This window comes from Lathyrus oleraceus, chromosome 4 (assembly GCF_024323335.1).
Source record: "Lathyrus oleraceus cultivar Zhongwan6 chromosome 4, CAAS_Psat_ZW6_1.0, whole genome shotgun sequence".
NCBI lineage: Eukaryota > Viridiplantae > Streptophyta > Magnoliopsida > Fabales > Fabaceae > Lathyrus > Lathyrus oleraceus.
The window spans coordinates 153,366,446-153,382,570 of record NC_066582.1 but is presented as its reverse complement, the minus strand read 5'-3'; the positions used below and the strand labels follow the sequence as shown (position 1 = coordinate 153,382,570).

At 35.2% G+C, this 16,125-nt stretch overlaps 11 non-coding genes across 11 annotated transcripts; all 11 read right to left on the bottom strand.

The window, feature by feature from the left end:
• Nucleotides 1-6,673: 6,673 nt before the first annotated feature.
• On the bottom strand, nt 6,674-6,745 carry TRNAW-CCA (transfer RNA tryptophan (anticodon CCA)). The gene has a single exon. It is a non-coding gene; the product is annotated as a tRNA-Trp (tRNA).
• An 810-nt stretch (nt 6,746-7,555) lies between these two features.
• TRNAW-CCA (transfer RNA tryptophan (anticodon CCA)) lies at nt 7,556-7,627 on the bottom strand. Its single transcript has one exon. It is a non-coding gene; the product is annotated as a tRNA-Trp (tRNA).
• Nucleotides 7,628-8,436: 809 nt separating this feature from the next.
• Nucleotides 8,437-8,508, bottom strand: TRNAW-CCA (transfer RNA tryptophan (anticodon CCA)). Its single transcript has one exon. It is a non-coding gene; the product is annotated as a tRNA-Trp (tRNA).
• Nucleotides 8,509-9,318: 810 nt separating this feature from the next.
• On the bottom strand, nt 9,319-9,390 carry TRNAW-CCA (transfer RNA tryptophan (anticodon CCA)). The gene has a single exon. It is a non-coding gene; the product is annotated as a tRNA-Trp (tRNA).
• Nucleotides 9,391-10,198: 808 nt separating this feature from the next.
• On the bottom strand, nt 10,199-10,270 carry TRNAW-CCA (transfer RNA tryptophan (anticodon CCA)). The gene has a single exon. It is a non-coding gene; the product is annotated as a tRNA-Trp (tRNA).
• Nucleotides 10,271-11,080: 810 nt separating this feature from the next.
• Nucleotides 11,081-11,152, bottom strand: TRNAW-CCA (transfer RNA tryptophan (anticodon CCA)). Its single transcript has one exon. It is a non-coding gene; the product is annotated as a tRNA-Trp (tRNA).
• Nucleotides 11,153-11,962: 810 nt separating this feature from the next.
• TRNAW-CCA (transfer RNA tryptophan (anticodon CCA)) lies at nt 11,963-12,034 on the bottom strand. The gene has a single exon. It is a non-coding gene; the product is annotated as a tRNA-Trp (tRNA).
• Nucleotides 12,035-12,843: 809 nt separating this feature from the next.
• Nucleotides 12,844-12,915, bottom strand: TRNAW-CCA (transfer RNA tryptophan (anticodon CCA)). The gene has a single exon. It is a non-coding gene; the product is annotated as a tRNA-Trp (tRNA).
• Nucleotides 12,916-13,725: 810 nt separating this feature from the next.
• TRNAW-CCA (transfer RNA tryptophan (anticodon CCA)) lies at nt 13,726-13,797 on the bottom strand. Its single transcript has one exon. It is a non-coding gene; the product is annotated as a tRNA-Trp (tRNA).
• An 810-nt stretch (nt 13,798-14,607) lies between these two features.
• TRNAW-CCA (transfer RNA tryptophan (anticodon CCA)) lies at nt 14,608-14,679 on the bottom strand. The gene has a single exon. It is a non-coding gene; the product is annotated as a tRNA-Trp (tRNA).
• Nucleotides 14,680-15,484: 805 nt separating this feature from the next.
• Nucleotides 15,485-15,556, bottom strand: TRNAW-CCA (transfer RNA tryptophan (anticodon CCA)). The gene has a single exon. It is a non-coding gene; the product is annotated as a tRNA-Trp (tRNA).
• Between the last annotated feature and the right edge of the window lie 569 nt (nt 15,557-16,125).

Genomic DNA, 16,125 nt, shown 5'->3' with positions numbered 1-16,125 from the left:
GTAACGTCGTCCTCCTTCCCTAGTGAAGTAGCTATCCTCCTCTCCGTTGGTGTCGATAAACGTCGAGTTTTTCCTATGCGTCCGTTGGCGTATAGTTGATATCTTTCCCCACAGGGTCGTCCCCAGTTGAACCTCCTCTCCGTTGGTGTCGATAAACGTCGAGTTTTTCCTAGTCGTCCGATGACGTCTAGTTGCTTATTCCCTACAGATCATTTGGTAATACCATATGGTTCCCCTCAGAGTTTCCTCCTCTCTGTTGGTGTCGATAAACGTCAAGTTTTTCCTAGTCGTCCGATGACGTCTAGTTGTACCCTTCCCCATGCGGATTTACCTCTCCGTTGGTTTCGATAAACGTCGAGTTTTTCTCGTTCGTCCGTTGGCGTCTGATGGTATACCCTATTTCCCAGTCATTCATTAATGTCTGGTTGATTCCCAGCCAGAATCCCCAGTAGACGTACTATCCGGTTTCTGATTGTGGTGCCTTTCCCTCGTGAAGTGGCTTTCTCCTTCTCCGTTGGTGTCGATAAACGTTGAGTCTCCCTTTCGTCCGTTGACGTCTGGTCGAGTTTTCCTGGTCGTCCCCAGTTGATTCTCCTTCTCCGTTGGTGTCGATAAACGTCGAGCTTCTCCCTTTCGTCCGCTGACGTCCGGTCGAGTCTTCCCAGTTCATCCGTCGTCCGTTGATGTCTGGTTACCTCTCCGTTGGTCTTGGTAAACGTCGAGTTTTTCCTGGTCGTCCCCAGTAGAGTTACCTCTCCGTTGGTTTCGGTAAACGTTGAGTTTTTCCCATTTCGTCCGTTGACGTATGGTTGTATCTCTTCCAGTCATTCATTAATGTCTGGTTACCTCTCCGTTGGTTCCGATAAACGTTGAGTTTTTCCTAGTTGTCCGTTGGCATCTGGTTGTGATTTCTATTCCCATTCATCGTCGTTGTGATGTCTGGATGTGGCCGTATCCTTTGAGAAGAAAAAAACCAAAAAAAAAATACCCAGTAATAAATATCAGATCCCAGTGGACGTTTCCATTGGTGAATCCCAGCAGTGTGCAAATTCTACGGTTCTTGGTATTCAATCCCTGTTTACCCTGAAAGTCTGACAGCCGTTGCTCTCATCCGTTCGGGTTCCCAGTTGATTGAATAGGGGCAGCTGTAGCACCTCAAATTTGCACCTACCTTGTGTACATACATTTTCATCATTAGGTCATTAACATAACAAAGTCCATTGCATAACATTGCATTGCCTTTTGCCCAAGTGCAAGTCATTCAGACAGATTAGGTCAACTGATTAAGAGAATCAGTCAATCAAGCAAGTAAGTGCAATTTCCATTGAGACAAAGCCCTAGGGTTGGTTTATCAAGTTCATATGACCTAAGGATCATTTTGAAGTGATTTGGACAAAGATTGGATGATCAAAGCTCAACAGTCAAGCTGAATTTCCTCAGAAACCCTAGAAAGTCAACTGTGGTCAACTGTGCCTGATTTTATGGGTTGGAAGGTTTGAGATGGTTTGAAAGGCCTCATTCATGTCCATATAAGTCTCATTTGACATTTCAAATACCAAGGTTAAAGAATTGGAGGTCAAACAAAAAGTTTCCAGAAATAGCAGGTGACCTGTAATTTCAACTGCCCAAAATGGAAAGTTTTTCTCCTCAAAATTACTTCATCATACAAGCTTCAAATGGAATTTTGTCCAACATGAAAGTTGAAGATCTTGTTCTCACCTTTCCAAAAAGTCCAAGAACATGAAATTCCCATGTGTGGTTGGCAAGATATGATCAAATCATTTTCAGAAAATATTGAACTTCAAAAGGCCATAACTCATGAACCATTTGGCCAAATTGGGTGATTCTTTTTTGAGAAAGTCATATTTGACATGTACTATCACATTGCATCATCACATTTCATTGAAAACCTTCACATAAAAAGGTCATTTTTCAAGTGAACCATTTAAAAATTGGTGGGAAAAATAGTGATTTTCAAAATTACATGTCATTTGCACTTGAAACCTTTTCCAACACATCATAAGCATCATTTTGGACTTGTTTGCATTGCCTTTACACTGTTACATTGGCTACAATTGGAAAGGGCATTTTGGCCACTTTGCTTAACATGTGCATTACACTAATCCACTTGAATTTTGCCTAATTGTGATTAACACTTGGATTAATACATGGTATAAAGGCATAATCATAACAAAAATTGGTAATCACATTTCATTTTCTCAGATCCAAACTCAAAATCACCAAAATCCTCTCCAATTTTCTTCAAACTTTCTCACACTTTTTTCACTCATTCATCAAGAATCCTTCATCTTCTGTGCTATCTTTTGCTTTGATCTTCATCTGCAGGTACAAGAGAAGAACTGTTTGCAGCTAACATCGAAAGAATCGTGCAAATTCCTCACTGTTGCAACCTTGAGCTTCAATGGCAGTTCGAAAATTCTCCATCATCCAAGCACTGTTGAGCTGAGCTATCACCTCCATTCACCTCCTGCACCATAATAGGCCATCTGTTTCGCACAATTAGGACTTGAATCCACCGAATCCAACACTGCATCATCACTAAGGTCAGAATTCGATCGATACAATTCTTGAAATTAGGCTGTGGATCTTGTAGATCTTACTTTGTAGATCATGTAGAACTTTAGATTGAGAATTTCCATGATGAATCGAGCGAGTTATTGCGATTTGAATCTTGACATGTTAAACTATTTTTGCTCGATCCGTGAAGTATGAGTAGATTTAGGTTAAATGCTTGTTAGATTCATGATGTATGTTGAACGCCGGTCATTTTGATATAAGGCATGATGATTTTCGTGATGATTTTGTCCTTGATGATTTCTGGAATGATGAACGCGATGAACACTCCAATTCCTTTCCCAGATCGCGCGTTTGATCTTGTTTTGCCAGGCTTCGTTTTCAAATTGTGTTTACCGCATGAATCAGCCAATAACGCGATGCCAGCTCCTTTAGTGAAACGGGGCGTTTCGCCCCTGGCTCCGTTTATTTACCAAAATGCCACTGGCGCCATTTATTTCATTTAAATTGTTAAATAAATATTTCATTTCATCACTAATCTTCAAAAATTCATAGAATATTCATGGGTGATCCAATTTGAGTGAGGATTTTTTTGTTCATCTCCAAATTCTCTCTAGTTTATTTTAGGTATGATAGTCAAAGTTGTGCCTGGCTGATTTTTTGACTTTGCCTAATGCCTTTGACCATGTATGCCATGTGTATATGTTTTGCCATATTGATCATGAAATCTTGATGCCTTATCCAAAATGTGTGAAATTTTACATGCATATTCTTGACTCTTTCCTAGTGATTTTGATATATAGTTTGCTAATTTTGAGTCCCTGGTTAGAGAGATATGATGTGGTCAAGTTGAGTGTGACAATGTGTGTCACACTATGTTATGCCATGTTCTTGAATTTTGTTTCCATGCTTAGTGAATGCCATTTGCTCTCAATTTTTGCATGTGATTACATCTGTATGTTAGGTTTAACCTGGATTTTTTGTAGGATTTGTTGATCCATTTCCTATTTGATTGGTATTTTTGTTTGCTGTTTAGTCATTTTAGGGTTTTTCTTGAGTGATCGACTTACATAGCTTGTGAAATGCTCATACCTTGTCATATGAAGATGAAATTTTGTGGATTGTTTCTTAACATGTTTAACTTCATTTTTGCTTTGGTGTGGTTCATTTATCTTATGCCATTTCTGTTTTACACTTACCTAAAGTTGATACGTGATTTGTGGCCTTGTTTGAGTTTGTTTTTGCATACCATGATTTGTTGATTTTAATTTCTATACTTACCCTGGTCCAAATAGCATGAAATTTGATATGGTACTCATTGAGTGTGTTCTGTTTAAGCTTGAATTTTATGGGAATTTATTGAGCTATTTTGGTATTGGTTTGATTGTGACCATTCTGTTTGCTCCAATGTGATCCCAAAATGCATAATTTGACATGTTTAGCTTATGAAATGCAATTGGTGAATGTTTTTGATATGAGACCAACTGGAAGTTCTTCTTATTTGTTAAATCTTGACTTTGATTAATTTTCACTTGCTGTTTTGGATTTTTCACCTCCTTTTGACCCTAGGCTTGTCCTAGTGGTCTTATTTCTCACATTTGAGTTGTTTTTTCAGGTTAAGAAGCAAATGCTTTGAAGAGATTAATTCAAGTTGATTTTGGTTTATTTGTTTGTGATGAACTAACTTGGTTTATTTTGTAGGATGCTAACTCATTTGCTTTGAGTTTGTGCTTTGCACATGTGATTGATTGTATTGACTGTTGATTCTTATCTTGTTGGTTTTGACTTTGTGATTGGGATGCTGATTATATTTGATTGATTTCAGGTACCCTTAGTTGCTCAGTTCTTTTAAGAACTTGCATTGCTTTGCTTGCTAAGCATTAGCATTGAGGTAGAATCTCTTGTCTCCATGTAGTCTGGAAGACCTGGCCTGTTACTTGGCCAGGCACCTGTCTGAAGTCCTCCTTAAGAGGCAATGTTTGTGCTTGTTTATTTTTGTCCCCAAGCAGGTAAAGACCTTTTGATAAGGCAATTGGCAGAACCCAAGGGATGTGCAATCCATCCCCTGCTATTCTTGTTGAGTCGTCCCTCTGGTCACACCACTGTGTTGACGCATTGAGGACAGTAACCCAAGATCTTGTACAGTTGTACAGTTGAGTCCGTGTCTTGAGTGTAGAAGGGTTCCCACATTCTGAACCCACGCTCCTTTGTCTGAAGCTCTCCCTGGCCAGGGATAAGAGCTGTGAAGTCTTATCTTCACCCACCTTTCCTCAGCTTCACCTTGGCTCTCAATGTCAAGGTTAAGAGCAAAACTCACCCTGTACAGTTGGCTTGCTCTTGCAGCCCCACCCTTGTTTGAGCCTCACTTGTGTGCATATAGTGTGTGCTGTTTGTGATTGTTTGCTATTGCTTGTGCTTTAGGATAGGCTTGCTTCCTGTGCAAGTTAGCTAGAAACCTTAAATTAGGGATGATTTTGCATGATAACATCTAGGCTCGAGTCGTAGTCTCCCTAGTTGTGTCTCCCTCTGTTATCTGGTTAGGCTAGCCCTGTGTCCCTTCGTAGGGGAACTACGTCGCCCTGATCCTCATACCAGATGAGGTACGTAGGCAGGAGATGAGCTGATCTCTCCGGGCGCCCGTTTTGTTTTGTGTTGTGTGTGTCAGGAGATGGATGTAAGCCCAGCGATTGGCATTCCGTATCCTCTTGTTGTGTGCTTGGAGTCCGGTATAAGTCCATCAAGTGGCATCTGGTTTCCAGTGTGGGTGTGTTTGGTTCGGAAGCTGATATAAGTCCAGCGATTGGCATTCGGGTTCCATGTTTGCCTGTTTTTGTGTGGAGTTTGACGTAAGCCCAGCGATTGGCAGTCAATTTCTTGTGTTGTTTTGTTTGTGTGCGTGAGCCGAGCTACGAATGCTCTGATTCTTCTTCGTCCGAGAAGATACGTATGCATAGGATGCGATATCCTAGCGAGCATGTGTTTTTCCCAGGCCGAACTACTTCGACTCTGATGTCTATGCCTGATAGACTAAGTAGGCCCAGGATGTGATATCCTGCCGAGTCAGTCTTGTTTGTTTTCTTGTGTCTCTTTCAGCCAGTGTTTGTTGGTTTATGAGCAGTGTTTTAGCAACCATTTTCTTTCCTATTGTGCGTGGATCCCGTCGAGTACGACGGATGCGTAGGGGTGCTAATACCTTCCCTTCGCATAACCGACTCCCGATCCCATTCTCTTTGGTCGCGAGACCATGCTTTTTCCAGGTTTACTCTGAGCGTTTCCTTTCCCTCTTTTGGGAAAAATAACGCACGGTGGCGGCTCTGTTGTTCTTGTTTTCCCGCCGGTTTTTCGCGTAATGCGACAGTCTCAAAATAAATGTCTCTTTAGAATACCAATACAATATTTATTCTTTTTTCGATTGATATACCCTTATTTATTAACTTTCACTCTTTTCAACTACTAAACTTATTAATAAATAAGGGTATTTTAGTAAATAATATTACTTTATCGTTAAAATAAACACATCTAATCATTTTCTTAAGAGCCACACAAAGTTAAAATAAGAGACTTATTATGAGACGAAGGGAGTATTAAGGTAAAACTGTGTGTACCTTGACTTGATGTCTTACTTCTCTTTTTCTTGTAAGGTCCTAGGGTTTTGGGAACCTAGAACCTCTTGCTCATAATAGCCGTCTGAAAAAGGACAATTGCTTGAATATTATTCGATTTATGACAGATTGTTCTCATCCAATCATTTCTCTTGATCATATATATTCTCATATGGGAGGTCCATGTTTCTCCATGAGGTCTTAGAACCCTCCTTTGAACCAGAGCAAAAAAGGATTCATCTTTGGTTTAACGTCATCAACTCGATGTCTCAATGATCAACACCATAATTCTCTTTACTCTTGATTAGACGGTCTATTGGCTTCTCAAAAACTTTTAGCCTTAAAAAAAATATATTTGGATCGGGCCATGATTGTTTCTCGCTCTTGTGCCCAAGCTGAAACATATTTTTTATCATGAATCAAACATTGATAAAATTGTGTTGATCTAATTACTTTCTTTTTCCTTAAGAGAAAATAGATGATGCACCGACAATGTAATTTAATTATTAAAAAATAACAAAGAAAAAAAATTGGAATGAACCTGACGTGAATCGAACACACAACCTTCTGATCTGGAGTCAGACGCGCTACCATTGCGCCACAGATCCATTTGATAACATTTGCACTTTGTATATGTCTCAAAATAAATGTCTCTTTAGAATACCATTACAATATTTATTCTTTTTTCGATTGATATACCCTTATTTATTAACTTTCACTCTTTTCAACTACTCCACTTATTAATAAATAAGGGTATTTTAGTAAATAATATTACTTTATTTTTAAAATAAACAGATCTAATCATTTTCTTAAGAACCACACAAAGTTCAAATAAGACACTTATTATGAGACGAAGGGAGTATTAAGGTAAAAGTGTGTGTACCTTGACTTGATGTCTTACTTCTCTTTTTCTTGTAAGGTCCTAGGGTTTTGGGAACCTAGAACCTCTTGCTCATAATAGCCGTTTGAAAAAGGACAATTGCTTGAATATTATTCGATTTATGATCAGATTGTTCTCATCCAATCATTTCTCTTGATCATATATATTCTCATATGGCAGGTCCATGTTTTTCCATGAGGTCTTAGAACCCTCCTTTGAACCATAGCTAAAAAGGATTCAGCTTTGGTTTAACATCATCAACTTGATGTCTCAATGATCAACACCATAATTCTCTTTACTCTTGATTAGACGGTCTTTTGGCTTCTCAAAAACTTTTAGCCTTAAAAAAATATATATTTGGATCGGGCCATGATTGTTTCTCGCTCTTGTGCCCAAGCTGAAACATATTTTTTATCATGAATCAAACATTGATAAAATTGTGTTGATCTAATTACTTTCTTTTTCCTTAAGAGAAAATAGATGATGCACCGACAATGTAAATTAATTATAAAAAAATAACAAAGAAAAAAAATTAGAATGAACCTGACGTGAATCGAACATGCAACCTTCTGATCTGGAGTCAGACGCGCTACCATTGCGCCACAGATCCATTTGATAACATTTGCACTTTGTATATGTCTCAAAATAAATGTCTCTTTAGAATACCAATACAATATTTATTCTTTTTTCGCTTGATATACCCTTATTTATTAACTTTCACTCTTTTCAACTACTCCACTTATTAATAAATAAGGGTATTTTAGTAAATAATATTACTTTATTGTTAAAATAAACAGATCTAATCATTTTCTTAAGAACCACACAAAGTTCAAATAAGACACTTATTATGAGACGAAGGGAGTATTAAGGTAAAAGTGTGTGTACCTTGACTTGATGTCTTACTTCTCTTTTTCTTGTAAGGTCCTAGGGTTTTGGGAACCTAGAACCTCTTGCTCGTAATAGCCGTCTGAAAAAGGACAATTGCTTGAATATTATTCGATTTATGATCAGATTTTTCTCATCCAATCATTTCTTTTGATCATATATATTCTCATATGGGAGGTCCATGTTTCTCCATGAGGTCTTAGAACCCTCCTTTGAACCAGAGGTAAAAAGGATTCATCTTTGGTTTAACGTCATCAACTTGATGTCTCAATGATCAACACCATAATTCTCTTTACTCTTGATTAGACGGTCTATTGGCTTCTCAAAAACTTTTAGCCTTAAAAAAAAATATATTTGGATCGGGCCATGATTGTTTCTCGCTCTTGTGCCCAAGCTGAAACATATTTTTTATCATGAATCAAACATCGATAAAATTGTGTTGATCTAATTACTTTGTTTTTCCTTAAGAAAAAATAGATGATGAATCGACAATGTAAATTAATTATTAAAAAATAACAAAGAAAAAAATTGGAATGAACCTGACGTGAATCGAACACGCAACCTTCTGATCTGGAGTCAGACGCGCTACCATTGCGCCACAGATCCATTTGATAACATTTGCACTTTCTATATGTCTCAAAATAAATGTCTCTTTAGAATACCAATACAATATTTATTCTTTTTTTGATTGATATTCCCTTATTTATTAACTTTCACTCTTTTCAACTACTCCACTTATTAATAAATAAGGGTATTTTAGTAAATAATATAACTTTATCGTTATAATAAACACATCTAATCATTTTCTTAAGAACCACACAAAGTTCAAATAAGACACTTATTATGAGACGAAGGGAGTATTAAGGTAAAAGTGTGTGTACCTTGACTTGATGTCTTACTTCTCTTTTTCTTGTAAGGTCCTAGGGTTTTGGGAACCTAGAACCTCTTGCTCATAATAACCGTCTGAAAAAGGACAATTGCTTGAATATTATTCGATTTATGATCAGATTGTTCTCATCCAATCATTTCTCTTGATCATATATATTCTCATATGGCAGGTCCATGTTTCTCCATGAGGTCTTAGAACCCTCCTTTGAACCAGAGCTAAAAAGGATTCATCTTTGGTTTAACGTCATCAACTTGATGTCTCAATGATCAACACCATAATTCTCTTTACTCTTGATTAGACGGTCTATTGGCTTCTCAAAAACTTTTAGCCTTACAAAAAAATATATTTGGATCGGGCCATGATTGTTTCTCGCTCTTGTACCCAAGCTGAAACATATTTTTTATCATGAATCAAACATTGATAAAATTGTGTTGATCTAATTACTTTCTTTTTCCTTAAGAGGAAATAGGTGATGCACCGACAATGTAAATTAATTATTAAAAAATAACAAAGAAAAAAAATTGGAATGAACCTGACGTGAATCGAACACACAACCTTCTGATCTGGAGTCAAACGCGCTACCATTGCGCCACAGATCCATTTGATAACATTTGCACTTTGTATATGTCTCAAAATAAATGTCTCTTTACAATACCAATACAATATTTATTCTTTTTTCGATTGATATACCCTTATTTATTAACTTTCACTCTTTTCAACTACTCCACATATTAATAAATAAGGGTATTTTAGTAAATAATATTACTTTATCGTTAAAAAAACACATCTAATCATTTTCTTAAGAACCACATAAAGTTCAAATAAGACACTTATTATGAGACGAAGGGAGTATTAAGGTAAAAGTGTGTGTACCTTGACTTGATGTCCTACTTCTCTTTTTCTTGTAAGGTCCTAGGGTTTTGGGAACCTAGAACCTCTTGCTCATAATAGTCGTCTGAAAAAGGACAATTGCTTGAATATTATTCGATTTATGATCAGATTATTCTCATCCAATCATTTCTCTTGATCATATATATTCTCATATGGCAGGTCCATGTTTCTCCATGAGGTCTTAGAACCCTCCTTTGAACCATAGCTAAAAAGGATTCATCTTTGGTTTAACGTCATCAACTTGATGTCTCAATGATCAACACCATAATTCTCTTTACTCTTGATTAGACGGTCTATTGGCTTCTCAAAAACTTTAGCCTTAAAAAAAAATATATTTGGATCGGGCCATGATTGTTTCTCGCACTTGTGCCCAAGCTGAAACATATTTTTTATCATGAATCAAACATTGATAAAATTGTGTTAATCTAATTACTTTCTTTTTCCTTATGAGAAAATAGATGATGCACCGACAATGTAAATTAATTATTAAAAAATAACAAAGAAAAAAAATTGGAATGAACCTGACGTGAATCGAACACACAACCTTCTAATCTGGAGTCAGACGCGCTACCATTGCGCCAGAGATCCATTTGATAACATTTGCACTTTGTATATGTCTCAAAATAAATGTCTCTTTAGAATACCAATACAATATTTATTCTTTTTTCGATTGATATACCCTTATTTATTAACTTTCACTCTTTTCAACTACTCCACTTATTAATAAATAAGGGTATTTTAGTAAATAATATTACTTTATCGTTAAAATAAACATATCTAATCATTTTCTTAAGAACCACACAAAGTTCAAATAAGACACTTATTATGAGACGAAGGGAGTATTAAGGTAAAAGTGTGTGTACCTTGACTTGATGTCTTACTTCTCTTTTTCTTGTATGGTCCTAGGGTTTTGGGAACCTAGAACCTCTTGCTCATAATAGTCGTCTGAAAAAGGACAATTGCTTGAATATTATTCGATTTATGATCAGATTATTCTCATCCAATCATTTCTCTTGATCACATATATTCTCATATGGGAGGTCCATGTTTCTCCATGAGGTCTTAGAACCCTCCTTTGAACCAGAGCTAAAAAGGATTCATCTTTGGTTTAACGTCATCAACTTGATGTCTCAATGATCAACACCATAACTCTCTTTACTCTTCATTAGACGGTCTATTGGCTTCTCAAAAACTTTTAGCCTTAAAATAAAATATATTTGGATCGGGTCATGATTGTTTCTCGCTCTTGTGCCCAAGCTGAAACATATTTTTTATCATGAATCAAACATTGATAAAATTGTGTTGATCTAATTACTTTCTTTTTCCTTGAGAGAAAATAGATGATGCACCGACAATTTAAATTAATTATTAAAAAATAACAAAGAAAAAAAATTGGAATGAACCTGACGTGAATCGAACACACAACCTTCTGATCTGGAGTCAGACGCGCTACCTATGCGCCACAGATCCATTTGATAACATTTGCACTTTGTATATGTCTCAAAATAAATGTCTCTTTAGAATACCAATACAATATTTATTCTTTTTTCGATTGATATACCCTTATTTATTAACTTTCTATCTTTTCAACTACTCCACTTATTAATAAATAAGGATATTTTAGTAAATAATATTACTTTATCGTTAAAATAAACACATCTAATCATTTTCTTAAGAACCACACAAAGTTCAAATAAGACAATTATTATGAGACGAAGGGAGTATTAAGGTAAAAGTGTGTGTACCTTGACTTGATGTCCTACTTCTCTTTTCATTGTAAGGTCCTAGGGTTTTGGGAACCTAGAACCTCTTGCTCATAATAGCCATCTGAAAAAGGACAATTTCTTGAATATTATTCGAATTATGATCAGATTGTTCTCATCCAATCATTTCTCTTGATCATATATATTCTCATATGGCAGGTCCATGTTTCTCCATGAGGTCTTAGAACCCTCCTTTGAACAATAGCTAAAAAGGATTCATCTTTGGTTTAACGTCATCAACTTGATGTCTCAATGATCAACACCATAATTCTCTTTACTCTTGATTAGACGGTCTATTGGCTTCTCAAAAACTTTTAGCCTTAAAAAAAATATATATTTGGATCGGGCCATGATTGTTTCTCGCTCTTGTGCCCAAGCTGAAACATATTTTTTATCATGAATCAAACATTGATAAAATTGTGTTGATCTAATTACTTTCTTTTCCTTCAGAGAAAATAGATGATGCACCGACAATGTAAATTAATTTTTAAAAAATAACAAAGAAAAAAAATTGGAATGAACCTGACGTGAATTGAACACGCAACCTTCTGATCTGGAGTCAGACGCGCTACCATTGCACCACAGATCCATTTGATAACATTTGCACTTTGTATATGTCTCAAAATAAATGTCTCTTTAGAATACCAATACAATATTTATTCTTTTTTCGATTGATATACCCTTATTTATTAACTTTCACTCTTTTCAACTACTCCACATATTAATAAATAAGGGTATTTTAGTAAATAATATAACTTTATCATTAAAATAAACAGACTAATCATTTTCTTAAGAACCACACAAAGTTCAAATAAGACACTTATTATGAGACGAAGGGAGTATTAAGGTAAAAGTGTGTGTACCTTGACTTGATTTCTTACTTCTCTTTTCATTGTAAGGTCCTAGACTTTTGGGAACCTAGAACCTCTTGCTCATAATAGCCGTCTGAAAAAGGACAATTGCTTGAGTATTATTCGATTTATGATCATATTGTTCTCATCCAATCATTTCTCTTGATCATATATATTCTCATATGGCAGGTCCATGTTTCTCCATGAGGTCTTAGAACCCTTCTTTGAACCATAGCTAAAATGGATTCATCTTTGGTTTAACATCATCAACTTGATGTCTTAATGATCAACACCATAATTCTCTTTACTCTTGATTAGACGGTCTATTGGCTTCTCAAACACTTTTAGCCTTAAAAAAAAATATATTTGGATCGGGCCATGATTGTTTCTCGCTCTTGAGCTCAAGCTGAAACATATTTTTTATCATGAATCAAACATTGATTAAATTGTGTTGATCTAATTACTTTCTTTTTCCTTAAGAGAAAATAGATGATGCACCGACAATGTAAATTAATTATTAAAAAACAACAAAGCAAAAAAATTGGAATGAACCTGACGTGAATTGAACACACAACCTTCTGATCTGGAGTCAGACGCGCTACCATTGCGCCACAGATCCATTTGATAACATTTGCACTTTGTATATGTCTCAAAATAAATGTCTCTTTAGAATACCAATACAATATTTATTCTTTTTTCGATTGATATACCCTTATTTATTAACTTTCACTCTTTTCAACTACTCCACTTATTAATAAATAAGGGTATTTTAGTAAATAATATTACTTTATCGTTAAAATAAACATATCTAATCATTTTCTTAAGAACCACACAAAGTTCAAATAAGACACTTATTATGAGACGAAGGGAGTATTAAGGTAAAAGTGTGTGTACCTTGACTTGATTTCTTACTTCTCTTTTTCTTGTAAGGTCCTAGGGTTTTGGGAACCTAGAACATCTTGCTCATAATAGCCGTCTGAAAAAGGACAATTGCTTGAATATTATTCGATTTATGATCAGATTGTTCTCATCCAATCATTTCTCTTGATCATATATATTCTCATATGGCAGGTCCATGTTTCTCCATGAGGTCTTAGAACCCTCCTTTGAACCAGAGCTAAAAAGGATTCATCTTTGGTTTAACGTCATCAACTTGATGTCTCAATGATCAACACCATAATTCTCTTTACTCTTGATTAGACGGTCTATTGGCTTCTCAAAAACTTTTAGCCTTAAAATAAAATATATTTGGATCGGGCCATGATTGTTTCTCGCACTTGTGCCCAAGCTGAAACATATTTTTTATCATGAATCAAACATTGATAAAATTGTGTTGATCTAATTACTTTCTTTTTCCTTAGAAGAAAATAGATGATGCACCGACAATGTAAATTAATTATTAAAAAATAACAAAGCAAAAAAATTGGAATGAACCTGACGTGAATCGAACACACAACCTTCTGATCTGGAGTCAGACGCGCTACCTATGCGCCACAGATCCATTTGATAACATTTGCACTTTGTATATGTCTCAAAATAAATGTCTCTTTAGAATACCAATACAAAATTTAATCTTTTTTCGATTGATATACCCTTATTTATTAACTTTCACTCTTTTCAACTACTCCACTTATTAATAAATAAGGGTATTTTAGTAAATAATATTACTTTATCGTTAAAATAAACACATCTAATCATTTTCTTAAGAACCACACAAAGTTCAAATAAGACACTTATTATGAGACGAAGGGAGTATAAAGGTAAAAGTGTGTGTACCTTGACTTGATGTCTTACTTCTCTTTTTCTTGTAAGGTCCTAGGGTTTTGGGAACCTAGAACCTCTTGCTCATAATAGTCGTCTGAAAAAGGACAATTGCTTGAATATTATTCGATTTATGATCAGATTGTTTTCATCCAATCATTTCTCTTGATCATATATATTCTCATATGGCAGGTCCATGTTTCTCCATGAGGTCTTAGAACCCTCCTTTGAACCATAGCTAAAAAGGATTCATCTTTGGTTTAACGTCATCAACTTGATGTCTCAATGATCAACACCATAATTCTCTTTACTCTTGATTAGACGGTCTATTGGCTTCTCAAAAACTTTTAGCCTTAAAAAAAAATATATTTGGATCGGGCCATGATTGTTTCTCGCTCTTGTGCCCAAGCTGAAACATATTTTTTATCATGAATCAAACATTGATAAAATTGTGTTGATCTAATTACTTTCTTTTTCCTTAAGAGAAAATAGATGATGCACCGACAATGTAAATTAATTATTAAAAAATTACAAAGAAAAAAAATTGGAATGAACCTGACGTGAATCGAACACGCAACCTTCTGATCTGGAGTCAGACGCGCTACCATTGCGCCACAGATCCATTTGATAACATTTTCACTTTGTATATGTCTCAAAATAAATGTCTCTTTAGAATACCAATACAAATTTAATCTTTTTTCGATTGATATACCCTTATTTATTAACTTTCAATCTTTTCAACTACTCCACTTATTAATAAATAAGGGTATTTTAGTAAATAATATTACTTTATCGTTAAAATAAACACATCTAATCATTTTCTTAAGAACCACACAAAGTTCAAATAAGACACTTATTATGAGACGAAGGGAGTATTAAGGTAAAAGTGTGTGTACCTTGACTTGATGTCTTACTTCTCTTTTTCTTGTAAGGTCCTAGGGTTTTGGGAACCTAGAACCTCTTGCTCATAATAGCCGTCTGAAAAAGGACAATTGCTTGAATATTATTCGATTTATGATCAGATTGTTCTCATCCAATCATTTCTCTTGATCATATATATTCTCATATGGCAGGTCCATGTTTCTCCATGAGGTTTTAGAACCCTCCTTTGAACCATAGCTAAAAAGGATTCATCTTTGGTTTAACATCATCAACTTGATGTCTCAATGATCAACACCATAATTCTCTTTACTCTTGATTAGACGGTCTATTGGCTTCTCAAAAACTTTTAGCCTTAAAAAAAAATATTTGGATCGGGCCATGATTGTTTCTCGCTCTTGTGCCCAAGCTGAAACATATTTTTTATCATGAATCAAACATTGATAAAATTGTGTTGATCTAATTACTTTCTTTTTCCTTAAGAGAAAATAGATTATGCACCAACAATGTAAATTAATTATTAAAAAATAACAAAGAAAAAATTGGAATGAACCTGACGTGAATCGAACACGCAACCTTCTGATCTGGAGTCAGACGCGCTACCATTGCGCCACAGATCCATTTGATAACATTTGCACTTTGTATATGTCTCAAAATAAATGTCTCTTTAGAATACCAATACAAAATTTAATCTTTTTTCGATTGATATACCCTTATTTATTAACTTTCACTCTTTTCAACGACTCCACTTATTAATAAATAAGGGTATTTTAGTAAATAATATTACTTTATCGTTAAAATAAACACATCTAATCATTTTCTTAAGAACCACACAAAGTTCAAATAAGACACTTATTATGAGACGAAGGGAGTATAAAGGTAAAAGTGTGTGTACCTTGACTTGATGTCTTACTTCTCTTTTTCTTGTAAGGTCCTAGGGTTTTGGGAACCTAGAACCTCTTGCTAATAATAGTCGTCTGAAAAAGGACAATTGCTTGAATATTATCCGATTTATGATCAGATTGTTTTCATCCAATCATTTCTCTTGATCATATATATTCTCATATGGCAGGTCCATGTTTCTCCATGAGGTCTTAGAACCCTCCTTTGAACCATAGCTAAAAAGGATTCATCTTTGGTTTAACGTCATCAACTTGATGTCTCAATGATCAACACCATAATTCTCTTT